Source organism: Tupaia chinensis, unplaced genomic scaffold (assembly GCF_000334495.1).
Source record: "Tupaia chinensis unplaced genomic scaffold, TupChi_1.0 Scaffold000561_1, whole genome shotgun sequence".
NCBI lineage: Eukaryota > Metazoa > Chordata > Mammalia > Scandentia > Tupaiidae > Tupaia > Tupaia belangeri.
The window spans coordinates 1,037,341-1,049,018 of NW_006160074.1; the positions used below are offsets into that span (position 1 = coordinate 1,037,341).

General features: G+C 62.5%; 1 protein-coding gene across 3 annotated transcripts in view; it reads right to left on the bottom strand.

Moving 5' to 3' along the window:
• Positions 1 to 11,537, bottom strand: part of TP53I11 (tumor protein p53 inducible protein 11) — an 18,338-nt gene extending 6,801 nt beyond the window's left edge. Inside the window, exons 1-4 of one of the 3 annotated variants that reach the window (XM_006157763.3) lie at positions 11,052 to 11,537; positions 3,641 to 3,710; positions 1,611 to 1,783; positions 145 to 311 (exon numbers count right to left, since the gene is read on the bottom strand). The gene's annotated coding sequence lies outside the window, so the exon portion shown is untranslated. The remainder of the gene's footprint in view (positions 1 to 144; positions 312 to 1,610; positions 1,784 to 3,640; positions 3,711 to 11,051) is intronic. The other 2 variants (XM_006157762.3, XM_006157764.3) reach the window with 2 other exon arrangements.
• Between the last annotated feature and the right edge of the window lie 141 nt (positions 11,538 to 11,678).

An 11,678-nucleotide genomic window follows, 5' to 3' on the forward strand; every position in this document is an offset into this window, starting at 1 on the left:
CCCCCCCCCCGCCCCGCCCCCCCCCGCCCCTACCATTAGCACCCCTGCTGGCCCTTACACAACCCAGATCTGCCCACGATCCTCCACGGCCCGTGGTCCCCTGCCACCCGCCAACAGCCTGCGGGGCCAGCCTCGAGCACCTACCGTGTGCCAGCACCACGCGGTGACAGAGACACGTCCAAAGTGCCAGTCCTTGTCCAAAGTCAGCCCAAACCTACGCGGGGACTGGAGCGCCAGTGGGAAAGGGCTGTAGAGCTGCTGAAGGCGGGGCGCTGCCCCAGGCGGCCCTGGGCTCCCTCAGTGTCAGCCACCTGCAAGACAGCGCTATTCGTACCACTCTCAGATGCACACAGGACGCTGAGCCCGTGAGGTTGGCGGGACTGGGCAGCGTAAAACCGGGCCCTGCTGCAGGCCCACGAGCCTTGGGCACGCCCCTCCCAGTGTCCCATCACCACCCACAGCCACCCTCTGGCGAGCCAGAAAACCACCACTATTTACAGATGCAGCTGGGGGGGCACTTGTCCCTCTGCCAGGGGACCTTGTTGCCTACACGCCACTGACCCCAGTCAGGGCTGCTAGGGGCCAAGTGCAGGCTCGTCCTCAGGCCACCTCCCTTTGCAGCCTGCTATGTCTTACAACGAAATAACGCAGCCAGCCAAGTAAACATCAGAACGGAGACTCGAGCTGGGAGGTCTGAGTACCGTGGCTTTGGCCCGATGGGCCAGGCAGGCGGTGTTGCAGCCCACGGTGGGAAGGACCGCACAGTCCCACTGGAGGGCTGTGGTGATTGGGAGGTCCCAGTGCTAAACCCCCAAGGCCCTCTGTAAATAGGGGCGGCTACACCCCCCACCCCTGCCCAACACATAGGGCCCAAGGCAGTGGGAGACACTGGCCACGGCCGGGGCTGCCCACTCAGGCACCCAGGGCACTCGCCGGATGCTGCAGTGTGCACCAGGTCACCCTTTAAGAGCAACTCCTGCAGACACAGGCGCTGTCCCAGCACCTCGGCCTCTCCCTGCTTCCTGCCACCTTCTCCAGAATCCGGAAAGAAGCCTCTGCAAACTGCCGGGCCAGGCTGCCCGCAGGAGCCAGCAAGTGGCCGGGGAGAGGGTGCAGAGCTCAGCCCCCGCCGCCCCGAGGATGCATCGGGTGCCGCCTGGCCTTTGCCCTCTTCTCGCCTCCCTTCTGGTCTTCTATTTTATTTTACTGTAAGTTATTACAGTTTGTTCATTTATTTCTTTCACGAGCAGCAAGGAGGCAGCGCTCTCAACGGGGTCTCGACACCGTGATGGCCCCAGCCCTCCCCCCACACGCACACTCAACAATCTCGGGGGGCTCTCCAGACTCGAACCTGAGACCTTGCCATGTGCGCCTGTCTTGCAGAGCGTCTGACTGCACTGCTGTGCCACAGTCTGGCCCCTGGCCTTTATTTTTTAACGTATCCAGCACAGTGGACGGTTGTTTGCAGGACAGTCACATGAGATTTCTAGCACGCAGATTGACGTAGCCACCATCTCTAAGCTGGGACACGGGACAGTTCCATCACCCCCCAAAACGCCCTCATGCTGTCTGCTCATCCCACCACCACCTTCACCTCGGCCACCTCTGACCTTTCCTCTGTCACTTTAGCTGTTTCCACCTTTCCAATCCTGTTAGGTACAGGGGTCATAAAGTGTTTAGCCGTGGGAGTCTGGCTTCGCTCATTCAGCCTGATGCCTTGGACAGTCACTCGAGCTGCGTGCGAAGCAGGCGTCCGTTCCTTCCCACTGGGCAGCCGTGTTCTCTGGGACAGAAGTACAGGCCCCACGCTCGCTGAAGGACAACTAGATAGTTTCCAGTTCATGACGGTTATGAATAGGCTGCTATAAATATTCGAGCACAGGTTTTGCAGGGCCATATGTTTTTATTTCTCTGTGGTAAACACCCAGGCACGGGATTGCTGCGTTGCACTATCGATCCATGTGTAACTCTAGGAAGAACTGCCACGCTCATTCCTCAGAGGGACCATCCCACTTTGCACCCCCCGGCAATGCAGCATTCCAGTTCCTCCCTGTCCTCGTCAACACTTAGCATGGTCGGTCACCATGTTAGCCTTTCTCTCAGGTCCCCTCGGTTTTGCAGCCCTTCTCGGCAAGCCACACGTGGCCCTGACTCAGTCCTGCTTTGCCCCTTACTGGCTCTGTGACCTTGGGCAACTCTCGAGTGCTCTGTTTTCCATCTGTAAAGTGGAACTGTAATTCCCACCGTCTAAGGACCTTGGGCAAAAAGAGAAGCTTGGTCAGAGCACTCAGCACAGCACCTGACATTGAGATGAAGCCACTGCAGTTCAGTTCCGTCTCGGAGTCAAGTATGGGGGAGGTGGGACAGGGCCCCAGCCCCGATGGAGCTCACAGCTAGAACAGAGGGGGCGCGGATCTGGAAGCCGCAGACAGAGCACGCACTCCTCCCCCCAGCACCAGCGTCCGCCTTGGCGACACAGAAACAAGCGCCTTGCTCTTCCCCTAGAGCCGGCCTAACGGCCAGAAGGTGCCCCGGGAAAAGCCAGCTAACCACTTGAGCCTTCTGGTCAACAGCTTAACTGCTGAGACCAGCTCTGGGTTCAGATCCCAGGTCTACCTGTGCGCCCGTGGGATGCACATCTCTCTGTGCCTCAGTCTCCCCATCTGAAGCTGGGAAACAGGTGGTCCTACTTCATAAGAACGCCGTGAGAATAAAAGATGTGATCTCTGTGGAGTCCCTGGGGCAGTGCCTGGGCCGTGGAGAACACTCGGTGAACGAGGACAACCGTGAGAGCTTTTCTACGGCTCATGCAAACCGTGTACTACGGAGAAACTATGCGTGTGCTTCAAAGTGTTTTTGCATCAAAATAAACTCACACTTTAATTCCATCTTCCCACAAATTTTCTGAGGCTCCCTATGTGGCAGGCTCAGGCCAGCTAACCTGGCCTTTGTACACTTTTCCACCCCTTTGGGCCAAGCCCCCAGACCTCTGTCCCAGGGCAACGGGCCGGGCTGCATCAGTGACCCACTTCCAGAGCTGGCGTTAGAGGGGCTGCTTTCCTCTGCCGGGTAGCCCCTCCCCAGCAGCACATCCCCCCACAGTCCCCTCTGTGGACAGGCCTGTGCTGGCAACAGCTGCCAGGCACAGCCGGGGCTGGCTCCGAGCAGGGGCCATGGTGCCCTGGGTGGTACCACTCATGGGTGGCACACGCTCTACCCACAGGCACTGCCTTCACCCAACTGGGCTGGTGGGCCGCTCAACCCACCCCAGGCTCAGCCCAGCATGGAGCTCAACACCAACCAAGGGCCCCTACGACTTCCCAGGGACAAAGGGCCCAGGAAATCGATCTCTATCTATGTGGGGAGAGGGCCCCCACATACTGATTGCAATATAATGAGCTCTGTCCCTACTTCACCCCGGAAACGGGGCCCTCCCACACTCACATCCCCCCCCAGCCCCCAAAACCCACTCTCACAGCAAATCACACCCCCTCAGGTCTGCCCCGCCCCTCCCTCCCCTTCAAGGCCAAGGCCACTCCAGTGCTTATTCTACCTAAGGAGGACAGAGGGTGCCTCCGCCACCCCACCCGTGCACCCTGGCCAGACGCTGGGTTCGGGGCAGGCTGACCTGGGTCCTCACCTTGATTCTGTCCTCTAACCAGTCAGACGGATTTCAGCAAAATCCCCTGATCCCCAGCGTCCGTGTCCCCCTGTGAAATGGGCGTGATGAGAACGCCCGCTTGGCAGACGCGCTGGTGGGGAGAGTGAGGGAATGCAGGGGCCCCTGCTGCCGAGTGCCCTGCTCACGAGGGGCCTGCCCTCCCTCCACTTCCCTTTCTTCACTCAGCCATGCACGGTGGAACAAGCCCGCTGGGCAGGGCCATTAGGCTTCCTGTTCCACCCTGCGGCCCTCGGAAGGGCCTCTGGGCTTCCCCAGACGCCCGGCTGCTGGGAGGCTGGGCAGGAAGCAGAGCCCCTCCCACACACACCCACCTGCCAGGCTAGGAGAGGGGGAAACGTGCCCCCCAGTGCCCCCGGGCCCTGCTTCTGCCGTGGCCAGCCTCTCTAACCTCAGTTCCCACTGAGCCCACAAGTCACTGTCCCTTGACGAGGTTTCATGCCCAAGCAGGAGAGTCCTTTCAGCGCTGCGGTTCCTGCAGGCCATCTCCACAAGGCCCTCCACCCGGGTTCCCAGGCCAGCGCCAGCTCCTCCTCTGCACCCCCAGGGATCTGAGCCAGCGGCCACGGGCCACTCCAGCCTGCGCTCCTGGTCACTCCGCAGCACTCTGGCCAAGCAACCTAAAGGCTGGCGTCACACTCCCCTGCCCCCCCACGGCCAAGGCGCACAGGGGGCATTTGGCCAGCACCAGTGGCAGGAAACAGGCTAAGGGAACAGGCCACCGAGTACAACTGGACATTTGCAATCTTGTCCGCTAAGCATGGCAGGCCCAAGGGAGGCTGGGCCCCAATCCCATGCCTGGCAGAGCAGGAAACAGAGGCCCAGAGGGCCAGGACCTGCCCCAGGTAGGGAAGGGGATTTGCGGTCAGGCAGAGCGGGGCCCCACCCGGCCACACCCCGGGTCAGGAGGCCTTGGGCGGGCTGCTGGGCCTCCAGGCCCTCGATGCCAGAGTGGTGCCCCACTCGGGCGGCAAAGGCACCTGGAGAGTGGATGCCAGAGCTCTCAGCAGAGGGTCTGGCGAGGGCTGTCTGGAGATGGGAGGTCAGAGAGCTGGACGAGATGACAGTGTCAGACCGGACACTGCCCGCCTCGGACAGCTGCAGCCACGGCAGGGACGCCACCGCAGGGCGGGTCCTGTGGGTTCCACGCTCTGCACCGGCGCCAGCTGCTGGTACGTGACAAGCTCCCCAAACATTCCTGATTGAATTAGGGAGCCAGGAGGGGTCAGAGGCCCTCGGCAGGCCATAGCTGCTCCTGGCAGTCCCTTACCAGAGCCTCCTCTCCTCCTGGTGGGCAGCCGAGGCCAGGGAAGAGCACCTCCCAATAGTGCCCGGTGACAGCAAGGTGACGGGGACTACAGAGCCAAAGTCCCCAGAGGGTGAACCAGGCCAGAGAACCAGGGACCGCCCAAAGGGACAGTGTCAGCGGAGGATGACAGTCTGGGGGTAACGGGTTTTTTTTTAACATTTATTTATTTCTTTACTGTGATTTTGGGCCTGCTGCCTCAAATCCCAGTTCTTTCTCTTAATTGCTCTGTGGCCCCGGGAATGTCACTTAACCTCTCTGGGCCTGTGTCCTCATCTGTGAAACCAGGCCGCTCCTCAGCTCACAGGTTTGTGGTGAGGAATAACGAGGAGACGCGGCTGGCCTGGCACCAGGCGTGGGCTCCAGAAGGGACAGCAGCTGACGGCCACCCAGGCAGTGCAGGCGGCAGGTCAGAGGGGACTGGGCATTGCGCCCATGCAGATCCTTAAAGACACCCCCAATGCCCTTTCTCCTTCCCAGGAAACCTGGTTTCCATAGTAACAGGTGGACTGCAGCGCTGGCCCCAACATGGACACTGTGCCCATGAGGGCAGGCTGAGATCCCGACCAGCAAGGGGAGCACCCACCAGTGGCAGAGTCCCTGAGCCTCCGTAGATTCGGGCAGGGGCGGGGGCCGTCACTGCTGCTGAGCCCCTCGGTCAGAAAGCCCCTTCCTTCCCACAGACACCTATCCTGCCCCATCTTCAAGGGGGACAGCCAGGACATCTGTCCCAGGCCGCCCGGGTGTGTGGGGGGGAGTACTCCAGTACAGGAATCCACAGTAAGCCCTACCACGGCCAAGCATGGCAACACTGTCACCCCCACTCCAGGAAGCTAAGGCCCAACTAACTATGTAGGTGTCCCCTGGGATAAATGGCAGAGCTGGAATTTAAGCCAAGTCACCTCTGCCTTAACTGGACACCCCAAGAGGAGCTGCATGTGTGTGTGTGTGTGTGTGTGTGTGTGTGTGTGTGTGTGTGTGTAGGTTGGGGAGGGGGTGCTTGGTGAGCTTGACCCTACCGCCCCCAGAGAGAACCACGCACTAAGTCCTCTTCCCCATGGCCTCTCCCCTGGAAAGTCCCTGGTGGGCCGCCAGCATCTGAACTCCTCCCTGGGCCCCTCTCCGGGGTCCGGCCTCCCTGGGTTCAGGCCCTGCCACTGCAGCGGGACCTGGCAAGGAACGCAGGGAGGCGCACTGTTCTGTTACCACAGAGCGAAATAGCGGAAACGGGTCTGGGTCGGGCTGCACCGGGAGGGGGGCAGTGGGGTCGGAGCCTCTGGGCTGTGGCCAGGACGAGAGAGCGGGAGAAGGCCTCTGCCCCCTGGGGACCTGGTGCTCAAGGGTCCAAAGCCTGCATCACCCACCCGTCTGCGGTCTCTTCCATGGCGGCCCATCAGCCCCTTGGGCAAGATGGAGTCTAAAGACCGCCAGCCCAGAGCCCACTGCCTAGGCTCTCGGGCGAAGGGGACCCCGCACGTCAGAGTTGTGACAGAGACCTGAGGGCAGGGGGCCAGCTCAGCCGGTGCTAGCCTTTGAGGCAATTCACCTCTCTAGGAAGAAGCCCCATTCCTGCGACCGTCTGACTCGTGGGAGTCAGAGCTAAGCCTCCAGTCCCGGGGACAGAGGAGGCCGCGTCCACACCGTGCATTTCAGACACCGTCCCAGTGGCCCTAACCTCGGGCTGCAGGTTTTGTCGGGGGATCCCCGGGCATGCGGGGCAAGGGCAGAAACTGAGGCCGGGCTGCCCTGCTGGGCCTTGCTGACTCCTGCAGGCTGGCTGTCAGTCAGTCCCTCGAGGCTGAGGGCGAGAGCGTAATTGTTCCAGAGGCCCGGCTGCCTTAGTCAGCCTCGTCCCTCAAGTCACAGTGAGTCAGTGGGGGCGGAGCCGCATCATCGTCTCATCATCCCAGCATCACCGCTGGGCTCTGTGTAGGGCTCTGTGTCGAGGCTGTGCCAAAGTGAGGATGGCTCAGTAGCCGGGGGGTGGGGAGTCCGAACCCCTTGGTGGCAGCAGCAGTGGCCAGCCCAGTCCCCACGACAGAGCTTCGTGGTCCGAGAACGCAGTCCATGCCCCATTTCCAAGGATCTCCAAGAATAGAACCCTGGAAGCTGTCGGCAGAGGGTTTGCCCCAAAGATGGAAGGCTGGCAGGTGCAGCCTGAGTCCCTGGGCTCAGACAGGACAGCTGAGGTCACCACTGTTTCAGTCTCTGGAACTCAGTTCCCAAGTCTAAAGAAATGGGGGTGTGGTCCCTAGGTCCCACCCTGGCTCTGGGACTTGTGTTTCGGCTTCCCGAGCCTGAGTCTGGCCCGCCATGCTCAGGCCACACACCCCGAGTCCTGTCACCTCCCTTGCTGCCTGGCCTGACACATTTTTTCGCTTTTGAGGGTCCCCAGTCCCTGGGAAGGCAGAGGAAAGCCCAAACTTCCAACACAAACATCTCCAAAGCGTCAGCCAAAAACCAAACACTCCTGGCTGCACTGGAGAGGGTGAGAGGTCAGGGCAGGGCAGGGGACAGGAGGGGACATCCTTGGAGGCCTTCCCCAAGGGCCTGAAGCTACTGCTATGTGCAGGGGTGGGGGTGGGTCTAGCCCTCTGACCACCACCCATTACCACTCAGAAGTCACCAAGAAGGGCCTTCCTGTCCCAGCTGTCACTCACAAAGGGCAGAGCACACGGCGATTTCCTGTCCTTTGCAACCTGGAGGGTGGCCAGTCTCCCCCTCAGCCCAGTGACCGTGTCAGGGCCCCTAAGGGCAGCTGGTGCTGTCATCGGGCCAGCCTGGCTTCCGGATCCCGTGGGGCCAGGGCTCTGGGGAGAGCACAGCAGCACCCCACCCCCTCCTGGTGGCAGCTCAGGAACTTGGAGGGGGAGGAGAGGAGGGTGGGAGAGGAAAGGAGTTTCCTGGAAGGAATGCGCCACCATTTTCAAAAGCAAGTGGTCTTCTGAGGGGGTTGAAGGAGGCAGGTGGGGGTCCTGTACTTTTGCCAGGACTCAGATGGGTCAGAACCACTGCCTAGGACTGACCGTTTCCGCGGTCTTTGGGGTCCTGGCTTAGTAACTAAAGGCATGAGCCATAACTCTAAAGACCTCTGCTTAAATCTCGGCTCTGCCACCCCTGGCTGCACGGCCTGAGGCCTGGCCTCTGCCTTTCTGGGCCTCAGTGTCCACATCCATTAAAGGGGCGTAAGGGCGATACCTACCGCACAGACAGGTGTGCAGAAAACAACCCGGCCAGCACCCAGCCTGAGTAAATGCCCAGGAGCGATGCTGCCCTGTCATTTACAGACCAGGAGACCCAACCCCTTCGCCTCAGTTTCTCGAATGACCAGGCCAGCCTCAGAACAGGTCCCCTTCCAGGGACCATGTGCCGGTACAGTGGGGTGCTGGGGCGTGGCCATAGAAGGAACTGGGGTGAAAACAGGGCCACTTGGGTCAGGAGGAAGAACTACCCTCTGGGAACAGGTGGGCAGGGAAGACCCTGGGAGGGGCCAGCAACTGGTCCCAGGACATCTGGGGCCCTCTGAGGCACTAAGCCTGGTGGCTCTGTCCATGTCCCGGTGCTTGGCCAGGGCATGGCCAGGGCCGCGGAATGGGAGGCTGAGATGCCGGTGCAGGAAAGGTACCACGGTCGGGAGTCAGACACCAGACACCTGCCCTGCAGCCGCCGCTCCTAGACTGTCCTGGGGTGACACAGGTGCTCTCTGAGCCTCACTGCCTCCTCTGTGCATGGGGGCCCCCTTCACCCCTTCTCAGTCCGGCCTCCAACGTCTTCCCGCCCCACCTCCTCCCGGCTGTGCAGCCCCAGGCTGTGAGCTGAAGCTTCCCTGCAGGCTCTTTCCTTCCTCCAGCCTTCCACACAGCTCGCTCCCTCACCTCCTCAGGGAGGCCTCCTGGACTACCCTAATTAAAATGGCAACCCCGCCCTGCCGGATGTCAGCTGCTAACTTCCTGTGGCAGGTGTGAACCCACCCCACCTGAGGTGTAAGCTCCAGGACAGGCAGCTGACACCATCCACAACTATCTCCACTGCAGTGCTTACAGACCTTGGTTGAATGAGAGGAGGAAAGAATAGCCCACGGCTGTGAATATGGGGGCCGGCTGTGAATATGGGGGCCACTGCTCAGCGGGCCTCCTCCTCTACCCTCTGGAGGGCAGGCCCTTCTCCAGGAGGGCGAGGCTAGCCTAAGGACTGAGGAAGCAGGCAGCAGGCCTGGAGAGGGGTGGGGCTGGAGCAGGGCTCACGGGAGAATTGGTGACTGGGAATGGGGGGCGTCTCCAGCCACCTGTGTGTCCCCTGCCCACTCCACACCCTAATGGGGCTTGGGTGTGGCCCGAGTTTTAGACTGCTCCTGCCCAGTGCAGCCCTGGGGACCAGGGTCTCACCCAGCCAGGCCTGGGGTAAGGGGCTTTGGCCTGGGCTCTCACCCTAAATGTAGATGAAGCTGGCAGCCCTGGGGCAGAGCAGTGGGGCAGGAGGGGACCTGGGACAGACGGGACATCAAAGCCCTGGAGAGCGTGCGTCTTACTACCAAAGCTCCAACAAGAAACTCTCCCCTTGTCTTGGGTCAGCCTGGGGCTCTAAGAAGGGGTGCACAGTGCCCCCTCCTGGCTCGCCAACAAAACGCCCCTCCCTCCCCTTATCCCTATTACCCCCCTCCCCCCGTGTGTCCCCAGGATCTGCTGGCTGCAGGTGGTGGCCCCCTCTGCCAACAGGCCCGCACGGTTGGGACCAGCATCGCTGCAACCCCGGGACTTCTCCCCACAGACCCGACCCAATCAAAAAAAGTTCGTCTAAAAGAAACCAACCAGGAAGTGCGGGTGGTGCGCGGTGAGGCGCCGGCCTCCGCGGCGGGCGGCTTCAGCGCTCAGGGTCCTCGGCCTCCTCGCTCTCTTCCCCCCTAGGCCTGGAGAGGGGTGGGGCTGGAGCAGGGCTCACGGGAGAATTGGTGACTGGGAATGGGGGGCGTCTCCAGCCACCTGTGTGTCCCCTGCCCACTCCACACCCTAATGGGGCTTGGGTGTGGCCCGAGTTTTAGACTGCTCCTGCCCAGTGCAGCCCTGGGGACCAGGGTCTCACCCAGCCAGGCCTGGGGTAAGGGGCTTTGGCCTGGGCTCTCACCCTAAATGTAGATGAAGCTGGCAGCCCTGGGGCAGAGCAGTGGGGCAGGAGGGGACCTGGGACAGACGGGACATCAAAGCCCTGGAGAGCGTGCGTCTTACTACCAAAGCTCCAACAAGAAACTCTCCCCTTGTCTTGGGTCAGCCTGGGGCTCTAAGAAGGGGTGCACAGTGCCCCCTCCTGGCTCGCCAACAAAACGCCCCTCCCTCCCCTTATCCCTATTACCCCCCTCCCCCCGTGTGTCCCCAGGATCTGCTGGCTGCAGGTGGTGGCCCCCTCTGCCAACAGGCCCGCACGGTTGGGACCAGCATCGCTGCAACCCCGGGACTTCTCCCCACAGACCCGACCCAATCAAAAAAAGTTCGTCTAAAAGAAACCAACCAGGAAGTGCGGGTGGTGCGCGGTGAGGCGCCGGCCTCCGCGGCGGGCGGCTTCAGCGCTCAGGGTCCTCGGCCTCCTCGCTCTCGTCCCCCCTCCATCTCTCCCGCAGGGAATGCCCCCCACCATGCAAACCACCCCTCCCTATCCCACCCACCGTCTGGGTGCGAGGCAGTGGCGGGCGGTAGGGATGGGAAGCGGCGAGGGAGGGTAAGCCAGGGAACCCATCCTGAGCGCCCAGCCCTGCGGGGCGTGTAGGGGTAAGCGTGGCGTCTGGCCCTTCCTGGGCAGACAGTCCACCCCCGGTGGGTGCGCGCTGTTTGCCAGCAGCAGGGGGCCCCGGCCCGCCCTGTGCCAGGCCAGTGCCCCTACACTATCCCCTTCCTGCCCAGCGCGCCACTCTGGGGAGAGCGCGGAATGGGGGCGGGGGGCGTCGCCTGCCCACCCCCCCCCCTAGTCGCGCGGCCTGAGTGTCTGCCTGCTCCAGTCCAGCCGGGACCCCCGGGCTCCCCCAGCCTTACCCCTCCCCCTCCAAGCTGTCTCTATCTCCTGGCTCTAGACACTCACCCACTTTCTGAGACTCAGCCTAAGGGCTGGGGTCCTCGGGCAGGGAGCTCCGGGCTGTAAGGCGCGCCCCGCGTCCTCCGGCTCAGCCTCTCCGCCCCCGGCCCCCCGAAACCAGAAGGTCGGGCCAGACTTGCGGACAGCAGGAACTCCGCCACCACCTGCGTCCGCAGCCCTGCGGGGGCGGGGAGGAGGCACTCGCAAGTTTGTGCCGCGCTCGCCTCCGGCCAGGGAACAATGGCATGGGGGAGGGGACGGAGAAGCGAGCGCGGGGACAGTCGGAGCCCGGCGGGGGGGAAACTGCTTTGCGCTCCTTTCTCTCTTGCGGGAGGCAGAGCGGGAGCCCGAGAGGCGGAGGCCGGGGGTGAAATCCAGTCCCTCAGCCAGGAGGCGGCGGAGGGAGAAAAGCGGGGAAGAAAGGGAAACCGAGTCAGAGGCGGCGCAGCGAGGGGACAGCGAAGGGGAGGAGAGAGGGGGCTGCCGGATGGCGCTTTAAAGAGCCGGGCGAGGAGACCGCCGGGGTCCCGGCACCGTGCGCGAGGGCTGAGACGTCCTGGGCGCCCGGCTGGCGCGCACCGCGTCCTCACTGCCCCCCGCGGTCCCCGCGGCCGCCGGAGCCCGGCCAGCTGC